We start from the raw sequence: 14,204 nt of genomic DNA on the forward strand, positions 1-14,204 counted from the left end.
TTTTTCTATCCATTAAAATTATTATTACTAATAAAATGCTAAAATTTACTATTATAAATATATTTTTTTTCATGGGTCTTACAAATTAAGCTACCAAAATTTCTCATTAATCTTTCCACATTTTATAAACTTATATATTTTCCATTCACAAAGAAATTTATTATTACTAGTAATAAAATTATTATTATTAAAGTAAATATTTTTCATAGGTCTTACACATTTGGTAGGGGTATTATTCGTATTTCCACCACTTAGAACATTTGTTTTGTTGCAATTTATCACAATAATTCATCCAAGTCTACAATGGTGTGTGTGCCTCTACTGTTGTACTCTTGTACTGTTAGTCAAATTGTGTTTATGTGCTTTGAGAGAGCATTTGTGACATTAATGTTGTTGTGAGTTCAGATTTATTTGCTAGTTTAATTATTACTATGCTTTTAAAATACGTTGATTTAAATATATTAAAATTTTTAATATATTTTAAAATATTAAAATCAGTATCAGTATTTCGAAGTCGCAATAGATAAATATCACCAAAAACTCAGCTTAAGATTTAAATTCATCATTGTCGAGTCCAAGTTGTAAAATAAATAGAGATTTTGAAGGACAGAAATCAACTTGAAAGTCTTCTTTAAGAAAATCACTTGAAAGTCTTCTTTAATATAATAGAGTGGTTACAATGCTAAAAAAGAAAAATTTCATCCTGAATATGATAAATAAACCACAACTATAAAGAAGAGCAATGTATTCAGTCTATATTAATAAAGGGGAAATATCCAATTTCATTTATTTTTGCATTTTTTTTTTTCTCCGAATCATTTATTGGCAGCTATCATATTATTTTATAGAGGCTCTCATATTATTTTAGAATGTTTCATCTTACACCTTCCAACTTTTATCTATTTGTGACTTCAAAAATTCTATTTTTAATATCCTAACATCTTGTAACATCAACTTTTTTTAAAAATTTTAATTTTAATTTTAATAAATATCTTTTTATTTTCATCTCATTTTTATTCAAGACACTTTAATAAAATATCTTTTTATTTTTTTCTCTTTCTTATTGGAGACATTCTGCATCACTTAATAATAATATAATTTAATTTAAAATTTAAATATTATTCAATATAATTTTATATTTTAATAATTATTAAAATATGATTTAAATTATAATAATAGTAATATTAAAAAAATAAAAAATAAAAATAACAACTTTAAATAAAAACAAAAATTTTTATTAAAATTTTTAAATATAATAAATAAACAAAAACATTAAATAAAAACTTTAAATAAAAACGAAAACTTTAAATAAATTTTTCTAAAACTTTGATTTTTATTTAAATTTTAATAATTATTTAATTTAATTTAATATTTTAATATAATTTAATATATTTAAATGTATTTAATGTGATTTTTAATATTATTTTTGTTTTCATTATTGTTACTCTTATTTTAGTTATTATTATTTTTATTTTTTAACAAAACTATTATTAAAATATAAATCATATTTTAATAATTATTAAAATATAAAAGTATAATAAATAATATTATAATTTTCAATTAAATTAAATATTGATTAAGTTTTAAATAAAAAACAAAACTGATTTTGATATCGATAAACAAGTATTTTAAAACTTTTGTTTTTATTTAAAATTTAATAATTGTTTATTTTATTTTATATTTTAATATAATTTAATATATTTGAATATATTAAATCAAATTTTATATTAATATTAATATTATTTTATTTTTGTTTTAATTATTTTAATTTTATTTTTTTAATATTACTATTATTATAATATAAATCATATTTTAATAATTATTAAAATATAAAATTATATTAAATAATATTTAAGTATTAAATTAAATTAGAATTATTATTAAGGTGGTACAGAGTGATTTTAATAAGAAAGAGAAGAAAATAAAAAGATATTTATTAAAGTGTCTTTAATAAGAAAGTGAAGAAAATAAAATGATATTTATTAGTTAAAAATGAAATTTTTGAAAAAGTTGGAAGTGTTAATGTTAAAATGGTAAAAACTGAAATTTTTGGAAGTGCAAGATGAGATGTAATTTAAACTCTAAATCCTAAAGTGAAACACTCATTATATTAGAGGGTTACTTCCTACACCACCCACATTGCTCCTTGCACCATCACATTTTTTTAAAATTTCAAAACTATCATTTATATTTTAAAATATCCTACACCTCCCACTTCATTTTTTCAATGGATGTCGACATCCGTTGAAGAAAAATTTCTTTAACAGATGTGATCACATTCGTTAAGTTTTTTTTTTTAATTTTTAGTTTATTAATTTACTGTATTTTAAATTAATATATAAATATTATTTAAATTTTTTTAAATTTAGGGTTAAATATGTTTTTAGTCCCTAAACTATTGGCCGTTTCTGGTTTTCGTCCCTCTTTCAAAGTAAGGTACGATTTGGTCCTCAATCTTTAAAAAACGTTCGTTTTAGTCCTCAAAATTTTGTTTTTAGTCCTCGTTTTAGTCCTCAAAACGTTCGTTTTTTCGACTAAAACGAACGTTTTTTAAAGATTGAGGACCAAATCGTACCTTACTTTAAAAGAGGAACGAAAACCAGAAACGGCCAATAATTTAGAGACTAAAAACATATTTAACCCTTAAATTTATTATGTAATTATATATAAATTTATTTTATTTTATTTAATAAAATAATTATTATTAATTTAATTTATGTATTATTATTTAATTAATTATTTAAATATTTTGTATAAGATTAGGTAAACGGATGTGTCACATCCGTAAACGAATGTGACTACATCCACATTCGTTAAGATTTATTCTTTTAATTTTTAATTTAATAATTTATTGTATTTTAAATTAATATATAAATATTATTTAATTTTTTTAATTTATTATGTAATTATATGTAAATTAATTTTATTTTATTTAATAAAATAATTATTATTAATTGAATTTATATATTATTATTTAATTAATTATTTAAATATTTTTTTAATTTTAGTTAAACGGATGTGTCCGTTAAGGTTATATTTTTTTTTTAATTTTTAGTTTATTAATTTATTAATTTTAAATTAATATATAAATATTATTTAAATTTTTTTAAAATTTATTATGTAATTAAATGTAAATTAATTTTATTTTATTTAATAAAATAATTATTATTAATTTAATTTATGTATGATTAATTTATTAATTATTTGAATATATTTTTTATATTTAGTTAAATGGATGTGTCACACCACATCGTTAAGGTTTTATTTTTTATTTTTTTTAGTTATTTATCTTAGGTTATTGTATTTTAAATTAATATACAAATATTATTTAAATTTTTTACATAATTATATATAAATTAAATTTATTTTATTTATTAAAATAATTATTATTAATTTAATTTATGTATTATTGTTTAATTAATTATTTAATATTTTTATATAATTACTTAAACATGTGTCAAGTCTGATAATTTTTTTAGTTTATTAATTTGTTATATTTTAAATTAATTTATAAGGTATTTTATATTTTTTGTTTTTTATAATATATTATGTAAATAAAAAATATTATTAAAATAAATTCTAAAATAAAAATAATAAAATAAAATATAAAAAAAAATAGATAAATGGATGTCAATATCCGTTGAAGATGAAACGAATGTTCACATCCGTTTTATAGTAAGGGTAAACTGAAAATGGGTGGTACAGGAAGTATTTGGTAGTGATGGAGGAGTAACACTCTAGTTGGTTTTATATTTATACCATTCAAATTTTCTTCCAGGACCTGCATGCATTTCTTCCCGCACCTCATAAAATTAGAAAATTACTCATTTACCTTTATCTCCTTTCCGCACTTCATCCGTGCACCCCCTTATCCCTTTCCTCCACCTTCATTGACATTCCTTCTTCCATGAGATCTTTTTCACCTATCACCTCATCTTTCTTCATTCACATCCTATTCTTCTGCTCTTTAACTTTTTTTTAAAATATATTTTGAATTATATAAATTAAAATATTTTTATTTTATAATTTAAAATATATAATTTGAAATATAATTTTTTTTATTTTGTATTATACATTTCAAAATATAAAATATACAAATATATTTTGGATTGTATAATATAAAATATAAAATTACATCTCAAAATACAAAATATAAAAATATATTTCAGATTTTATAATCTGAAATATAAAAATACATCTCAAAATACACTATCTAAAATAGAAATTTTGTATCCTTAAATGCATAATTTGGAATTTGTACCTAGTTGTCATGCCCAAATATAATCTTTATATTCTATAACGTATAATTTATGATACAGTTTTTATATTAGGGATTGTACCTTTCAAAACTAAAAATGAAAAAGAAAACAACACAAAATTGAATTTTTTGAATATAAGGAGGTGCAAAAAGAAATTATGAAAGTGCAGAAAGAAACTACTCTCAAATTATCTTACATCAACTAAGGAAAATATCCTATCTTTAAATAATTATTTGCTGAGTTTCATGCATGGCCATTAGGGCTCGGCAGAATTAACTTAAAACACTTAAACTATAGTTAATCCATACTTTTTTAAACTTAAAAAATTAATAATACAGCTAACTAAAAACTAATTAAACTAATTAATAGTACAGTTTAAAAATACTAAACTATTTTATATTAAGTACAATTAACTGCAGTTTAGGTTTATACATGCTTTCCCAATCACGGCTTTATTTTGCTTTCTGCCTTACATCCCGTTCATTCTACTCACTCGATGATGCTGTTGAAGGTTGTCGCTGTTGAAGGCTGCCGTCAAGGTTACCGCTGTTGAAGGTTCGCTGTTGTCGAAGGTTCACCGCCGTCGAAGGTTCGCCGTCGTCGAAGGTTCGCCGTCGTCGAAGGCTCGTCGTTGTCGAATTTATAAATTTACTTCTCTCTCACTCTCAAATTATGCATTTCCTTCACTTTGTTGTGCATTTGCAGTGATATTAATAATCATTCAATTGTTTATGCACCAGTTGAAAATCAAGCAATTTGTGTAATCAGTAACACACAGAAAATTCAGAAACCTAGTAAGTATGAGTAACTTGAAGTGATTATAATATTATATACTGTTAGAAAAATACTTCAGAAAACATGTACACCTTTTAATTTTGTTTTATTTTATTTAATTGTCATTGTTTCTCTAGTTTTAAGGAATCAAATAGGTTTATTATCTCTGATTTATGTATTTTATTTAATGATTTATTTTTAGGAATACATTATTAGTGAGTGATTATTTTTTTTCTTAAGTTTTATAAATTAAAATATTTTTAAAATAAGTTTTTATTGTTTTTCTTCAATATTTTTGTCAATTTTTGTTCATTTTTGTTCTCTATTAAGGCAACTCTGCTTTCTTATAAATTACCAGCATATACTAACAATATTTGGAACTCTGCTTGCACTAAAAAACTATTCTGCATGCCTTTGAAGAATAACTGCTTGCACTAAAGATTTATAAACTAAAAATATGGACCTATTAGAAGGTTCAATGAACTAACAATTAATCATTAAGCTTAATTAATACATGTTCTTCATCGGCTAAAGCTTATATATAAATTATATAAATTATACATTGTTTTTCCTCTAATTATGAATTCTAATTATGTATTTGCCATCTCTTGTAACATTAATTTTCTGCTTTATTTCTGTAAGCTGTCGACCAAGTCAAAATATAATTTTGTAATGTTTTTTTTTTCTCTGTAGACTATATCCTCTGCACAGGCTAAAAGATTCACAAAATTCAAAGGAAAGGGCTTATTGAGAAAGATGTGGTAAGCTAGTGGAATAGATTTTAAATTTGAATGACTATAAATGAACAAATAAAAGATGCTAATGCAGTTTTAATTATCTTGTGCATTTGAAGGTGAGAACTGATAGATATGAAGGGGATGATAATCCAAATGTAAATATTCTACGAGATATACTGTTGACCTATTCATTTTACAACTTTGATCTTGGTTATTGCCAGGTAACTATATCGTGCATTTTGGACTTAATTTTAATTGCTGTGAATATTATATATCTTGATTACCAAAATTTTGATCTTATTCTTTTTGGAAGTTGAGTCCTCATTTTTCCTTAAACAGAATATGTATGTAGTCACTACAGCAGGGATGGGTATCTTAATGGCTATTATCTTCTTGAACCATGTGTATTTTGAAATTATGAATCATTATGCATCTTATAGTTTTTATATGCTATCTTACTCCCTTCCTCCTCTTGTTAGATTAAGCAAATAATATGTTATGTACTCACTACAACAAGGAGGAGTACAATATAACACCTTTTTAACTTGTCATTTTAAACTGTTGCTCAATTGATAATTATATTTTACTTTGTGTAGAAAATTCACACTGTTGAGTATTATGTCTCGTAACTACTAGCTGCACAACTTATATGTGTACATGTCCACAAGCTTTTCAAAACAAACAAACTTAAAATTGCTTTTTTAGATTTTTGTTAGCACAATAATAACATAAGCAAATGTGAGATGGTGCCAATATATTGTAAACAAAAACTATATTTGTTTGAGCTCTGTTATGGTTTGTAAGTGTGATTAGAGGTTTGATATTTCTCATTTGTGTGTTCTTGGAACAATCACCATTGTAGTCCCTTTCTTTTCTGAATAGAGTTACATTTAATAGTTTTATTATTTCATATTAAGAAATTATGTGCTTGCTTATTTTACAATAGAAGAGACATATTGATCTTTGTATTTAGGTTTAATGTCTCTGTATGTCCTTATTTTAGCCCAGAATCTCATTTAAGTCCTCTTTCTTTTTGCCGTCTCAATTGGGTCCTCATTTTTGTAAAATTGGAGCAATTAAAGACCTACCGTCAAATTGAACAAACGGTCGTTTAATTGTTCGTTACGTGGCATGAGCAGTGTTTTCAGTAATCAGAGGTGGAATTAAAAAAGAGTTTTATATTAAAAAGTATGAGGTTAAATTAGCTTTAGGGAAAGGGCATACTGGGAAAACTCATTACCATTCCTACTTCAATCATTCATTGTTGTTCCCCTTCTCCTTCTCATACACTAGAATAGAACACCAGAACATAAATGATAAATAATCTGAACCTCAAACCACTCCTTCAGCTCCACCAACTGCTCCAAGATGGCGTCGAAAATCTCTATCGCAAAGTCGCAATCGGGGTCGAAACGGGAATCGTCAGAGTTGGAGAAGGAGACGAATTTACAGAGGACCACGGCGACGCCCTCGGCGGAGAGAGTCTAGAGGAAGGTTCTGGAAGGTTCCTAGGAGGAAGAGTCTGGAAGGTTCCCTAAACCCTAAAATGCATAACATCCTCTCTCTGATTCACTCCTTGGGATCTTGTTTACTAATGAATGGTGATGATGCAATGCAAGAGGTTTCCTTTGGGCTCGGGCACCACGCCTCAATCCCCACGCGCCAGCTTCGTAATCTCCTCCACCAAGAGGTTTCCGTTGGGCTCGGGCCTCTTGCAAAGCCCTTCGACCAGAGCCACCAGAGAGTCAAACTCGCTCAACAAGTCGGCGTTGGAGAGACTCGACGCTCTGTCTTCTCTACTCTCTTTTTCGCCGGCGGTTCTGAGGAAGAATCCCAGGACGCGGGAGGTGCAGAGAAGCTGCTGGATGTGCTGTGCGAACCAGCGAACCCAGGAGGAGAGCTGCCACTTGGTGGGGTCGGTCGTGTGTCGGAAGTGAGAGAGGTTGAGGTAGTTTCTGCCGCCGGAGTTGGGGTTGACCGAGAGTTGATCCTGGAGGATGAAGCTACCGTGTAGGATAATGTAGTGGACGATGATCAGGCACTTGACTGCCACGACGGCGTTGTTCGTTCCCTGCAGCCGGTCCATCAGAACCTCCACCGCGCAGGACTCACTTGAGGAGAAGCACAACTTCACACTCCGCCTCCCGAAGCACCACCGCCACTCTGGTTGTGTGTGAGAAGGAAAGGGGAAGACCAATTACTGAAGTGGGAATCATAATTTTTCCGACTATGCCCTTTTCCTAAAGCTGATTTAACCTCATATTTTTTAATACAAAACTCTTTTTAATTCCACGTATGATTAGTAAAAACACTACCCATGCCACGTAACACACAATTAAACGGCCGTTTGTCCAATTTAACGGTAGGTCTTTAATTGTTACAATTTTACAAAAATGAGGATCCAATTGAGACGGCAAAAAAAAAGAGGACTTAACTGAGATTCTGGACTAAAATAAGGACTTACAGAGACATTAAACCTTGTATTTATAATCTAAAGGAGCAGTGATCTGATTCTCTAAAACTTTGTTATTTCAGTGAAGCAGTACATGTATGAAGCAATCAAATCTGATGACTTTGCTACTCTTATATACACAAGTGGAACTACTGGAAATCCAAAAGGTGTTATGCTAACACATCAGAATCTTTTGCATCTGATTTGAAGTGCTTTGGAAGGCTGTTTTAGGAATTTTGCATTTACAAGCTATTTAGGATATTAGTTTCCCGATTCCTGTACAAAATGTTGCTCTTCTCATGTTTAATTTACGGGATGAAGTGCAGTTTTATTAATGCAATTTTACTAGTTAGTGCTATAGTTATTAGTGTTGTATAGTTAGTGCAGTTCTTGGTTAAAATTAGTATAATTCAGTTCAAAATTAGTATAGTTCAGTTCAAAATTAGTATAGTTAGTAGTTCAGTTCAGTTTATTTTGTAGTTTAGTACAGCTTAGTATAGTTCAGTTCAGTACAGTTTAATAAAACAAAAAATAGTTCAGTTTAGTTTTTCTGAACTATTTTTTAGTGCAGTTCAGTTTTTCTGAACTAGTTTTTAGTTCAATACAGTTTTTAGTAGTGCAGTGCAGTTTAGTTTGATTTGTCCACCCCTAATCGCCATTAATATATTTATCATATATTTATACATTTTATTTATATAAAAGGAATAATGAGCATACTGATAGAAAACAAAAAGGAAAAGAAAAGCAAAACATACTACAATTTAAAATACTGAAGGGAAAACAACTTTTCACAATGACAAAAAGGACATGAAATGTGGTACACTTCCTTCATCACATATTATATATATATATAGATATATATATCTATATATATATATATATATATATATATATATACACTTGTTTTTCAGTTGGTATATTTTAGCAATGTGTACCGGGTTTTAGTAGACAAAAATATCCTTATATATCATGGATTCTAAGTTTTAAGGTTAAGGGTATTTTAATAATTTTCATTCTTAAAACTAAAAAAAAAAGAAACCTCAAACCCTTGCTCACCTCTCTCATTCCTCTCAACCCTCTCTCTTTCATCTCTCTCACTCCAACATTTTCTCTGTCATCCTATGGTAACCCCAATTGAACAAAAATCAGAAATCTTACAAAAAATGATTTTATAATGAGTTTTCATTTTATAATTTTTGTTTTATTTAATTTTATCCAATTTTCACAAGCATAAAGAAATTGGTAATTGACTTGGAAAAAATCATAAATACTCGTTGTTAAACAATTTCTTACAAAAAATGATTTTATAATGAGTTTTCATTTTATAATTTTTATCTTATCTAATTTTATCTAATTTTCACAAGCATAATGACATCAAAAGAATTGGTAATTGGCCTGGAAAAAAATCAGAAACACTCGTTGTTAAACAATTTCTTACAAAAAAAAAGGATTTTATAATGAACTTTCATTTTATAATTTTTGTCGTATATAATTTTATCTAATTTTCACAAGCATAATGACATCCGAAGGAATTGGTAATTGGCCTGGAGGATTTTTTTTAGAGATGATTCAACATATGCAGAAGATGAAATTAGAGAGGTTAGTGAAGATGGTGAAATTGAAGAGATTTTGAATGAGCCTTTGCCTGAAGGTGAATATGTCAATGACTTAACTCTTTACAAAGGCAAATTGTTTAACGAAAAATGTTTCTGATTTTTTCAATTGGGGCTACAGTAGGGATGACAAAGAAAAGGTTGGAGTGAGAAAGACGAAAGAGAAAAGGTTGAGAGGAATGAGAGAGGTGAGGAAGGGTTTGAGATTTTTTTTTTAGTTTTGAGAATGAAAATTATTAAAATACCCTTAACCTTAAAACTTAGAATCCATAATATATAAGAATATTTTTGTCTACTAAAATCTGGCACACATTGTTAAAATGTACCAACTAAAAAACAGGCGTACGCGCGTTAACAAACCATATATATATATATATATATATATATATATATATATATATATATATATATATATATATATATATATATATATATATATATATATATATATAAAGTTATCTTGTCAAATAATACTTCGTCATTAAGATAATGTTCCTATAATAGAATTTATTTTAACTCCTTATCAATTTAGTATAATTTATTTTGTTATAATCCTATGGACGATAAATAAGATATGAATTAATTTATATTAGAGGAAATAAGATTTAAGAATGAAGTTATTGTATGAGTGACTACTTGGAAAGAATCATATGAAAAAACCTATTAAGGGCAAAAGATATTCAAGATTAATGTAACATCTAAAAAAAGTTATAAAAAAAAATTAAAGTGTATCAAATTTTATTTTTGTGAGTAATTTAGATATTTTCATAACAAATGCTTAAAAATGTAAGACTTTGTTTGAAAGGAAAGGGGCAATGCTATTGTAAGCTTTGAATGAAAATTAAGGAAACATATAGGTAGATTGATTATTTATATTAGAATATTACATGTCATTTATATTAATGCTATATACTGTTTTTAAATAGTATCAACAGCAGTTTAATGAATTGATTTTTTTTAATAAAGATGTCAACTAAATTAAAAAAAATTAAAAAGACATTTAAATAATTCTGACAAAAAGTGTTTGAAACTAAAAAGAGTATTAAAACATTCTAAAAGTATTAAAAAAATAAAGAGTTTCTTTCCTATTTAAGTTTTTTTAAAGTCTAGATATTTATTTGGGTTGTATTAAATGGCTACAAAATACGATGAATGTGTTACACAGTGTGGGCTGTGGTTGTCACCTACCTATAGGCCCACTCGAGTTGTTAGAATCTGAAAAATTTGGGAGTTGCTCCCTCCACCCCCACACGTCTCTTCCTCCACCTCCCCAATTTTCTAAAATGCTAATTATATCCTTCTAAAATGACAATTATATCCTCAAAAGTTAAAAGGAACACTATCTCTGGACGGATTATATCCTTTTAGGTTTCGTTTTTATTTTACTACGTTTTGCGGCTCATGCAAGGATTATAGGCTTGGATATTCAAAGGATTATTGGAAGTATGGGAAGGGTTTAGGGTTTAGAATTATAGGAAGGATTATGACTACGTACCTGGAGAGGAACCACGACAAGGACACTACACCATAAACGCACTGCACCACGTATTGCACCGAGAACAAGAGGAAGATTGCTTGATAATTCTTTTCACGATCACCAAGCTTTGCAGAAAAATATTTTACTCATACAAGGAACTACGTAGGTTATCAGTGAAATATGTTATAAATGAATAAAATTAAAAAACAATAATTTTAAAAATAAAATTTTACTGAAGGACAAAATAGTAAAGGAAAGGTGGAGGAAGGGGCAAAAAGGTAAAAGGGAGGTGGAGGAAGAGATGTGTGGGGGTGGAGGGAGCAACTCCCGAAAAATTTAGATTGACAATAAAAGAAAATTAAGAAAACAGAAAGAAAAGGAAAAGAAAAAACAACAACTAAACATATATTTTTTAAGAAAATAAATTTTTAAAACGTATTATTAAAAACTTTAAACTTAATTTTTTAATTATTTTTAAAATAAGGAAGGACAGTAGAGTTTTGAAATCTCATCCCCAAATTGATGTAGACCTGAGTTCACCTGATTTGATCAGTATTGTGTAAGAAAAAACAAATATTAGATATAATTATTAAACTTAATATTCAGAGTCAAGATATTTATGAATGTGTTTACAATTAATGTCATTGAAAATAACTGTCCCAACAACTAAGAACTTGTCCTCACTTGATTTGTGATCTTTAACAAATGTTGTAGTCTCTGTATTCAAGAGAGTTGACCATAATCAATTGTTTACTCGTGAATCATATTTACATAATCAATTCAATTTGTATAAATAGATAAGAATAAAATAAAATAAAATATTTTAATTATAAATTAAAATTCACCTATACATGGATTAATTTGTAAAAATTATTCTTTTTATCGACTTCTTCAAAATCTTAACTTTATCTCATATATAAGTTAACTTAATTTACAAAGAAGCTGATTATATTTTTGCTTTTCTGGTAAAAGTTTAATTCTGTTTTATTTTCTTTTGATATTAAATTCGTTTCTATTTTCTTTTATTTATATATATATATATATATATATATATATATATATATATATATATATATATATATTTTGTGACATCTCAATTTAGTAACATAAAATTACTAAAATGAATCTTACATTATTAAGGATAAAACAAAATTACAGATTTTTTTTGAGAATAAAATTCTTCATCTGAAGAATAAAAGTAAAGCCTACACTACAAGCTTCATTTTCAACCTCTCGCTGAGTAATGAGTGCATATTTATGTTCACATTTATGCTTTAAAATTCAAATTTTTGATGCGATAATTGTGCTTAAATGGTTGATTTTAAGTGAATTTGTGATGATTGGAATTGTTGGGTTTGGAAATTAAAGAAACGTAAAAAGTGAGTTTTAGCGCATAAATTATTCTTGGATGTTTTAATGTTTATTTGTGCAGATGAAATTACGGTGTTGCTCCCTCCACCACCACCCTATACTTCCTCCACCTCCCCACATTATTTTAAATACAATTATATCCTTAAGTTAAAAAGATTTTTACTTTTACCCTATTTTAAATAATTTGAAACCCTAATTTTACTTTCCCAACACCCACCCACGGAACTCTCTTCCCCTTTCCCCATTTTCGTTTCACCTCCCGCACTTCCATTCCTTTTTCTTCCTAGTTTTTTTTTTGGTTTGAAAGCTTCCATTGCCGCCATGGTGTGAAGGAGTGTCGCTGCCGTGGTGTGGAAGAACATCCAGGAACGTCCAGAGCATCAACCAACATGAGGAAGACATCAACGGAGGTGACATCAACAGATGTCCCCTAATAAAACAAACTCTAAAATCGGGAGGTGACATCCTTCAACGGATGTCAACATCCGTTTAAGGTAAAACGGATGTCGACATCCGTTTTTCCTTAAACGGATGTTGACATCCATTGAAGGATGTCACCTCCGTTTAAAGGTTATGTTTTTTATTTTAGGGTTTTATTTCAAGGTTTATTTGAATACGAGTAAGCACTCCACGCACTGCACCACTCCATGCACTACACCACGAGAGGAAGACTGCTTGATAATTCTTTCCACCACCACCAACCTTTGCAACTTGTAGTATCTCACAACGACGAAAGAAAGAGAGGAAGAAATATAATGTTAAAATGAAAGAAAAGTATTTTACTCATTACAGGACTAAAATATGTTATTAATGAAATAGGTTGTGAATGAGTAAAATTAAAAAATAATAACCCTAAAAATAAAATTTTACTGAGGAACAAAATAGTAAAGGGGAGGTAGAGGGAGCAACACCCATGAAATTAAAGCGTAATTGGTCCAAATTGCAAATTAAGGCCCAAAATCAGGTTTTATTTGGAAAATAATGTACAGATGGGTTAAACAGGCATTCTTTACTCTTGCACCTTCCACATTTCCCTACATACACCCCTCTTTTCTTAACCAAGCCCAAGCACTAAGCCTTTTCTCCTACACCCCTAAATTTTCCTACCCATACCCCTCCTACCACTAACTAGTTAGACTTCACCAGATTACGCCATGTGGCAATCCATCACAAACATATCAAACCGTCCAGATGATGCCACATCACTCATCCTTGCACTAATCAGTGAGCCAATCAGGTTTTGCCACATCACCACTCCTGCCACGTCACTATCTTCTTCAACCTTTAGAAACAGAAACCCCAATCTAACCTAACCCTAGCCGTCATCACTGTCGTGCCGCTAGTCGCCGCGAGGTTGCCACACTTAGCACCGGTTATCACAGCGCCGCCGCCATCATAATCGCGCCACCACGCCGTAGATCCAAACAACCACGCCGCGACGTAGAATGCACCGCCACCGTCAAACCCGCGAGCTCCTCCTCCATTCGCGAAACACCACCATCCTTTCTCGCCGGACCATCA

This window comes from Vigna angularis, chromosome 9, assembly GCF_016808095.1.
Source record: "Vigna angularis cultivar LongXiaoDou No.4 chromosome 9, ASM1680809v1, whole genome shotgun sequence".
NCBI lineage: Eukaryota > Viridiplantae > Streptophyta > Magnoliopsida > Fabales > Fabaceae > Vigna > Vigna angularis.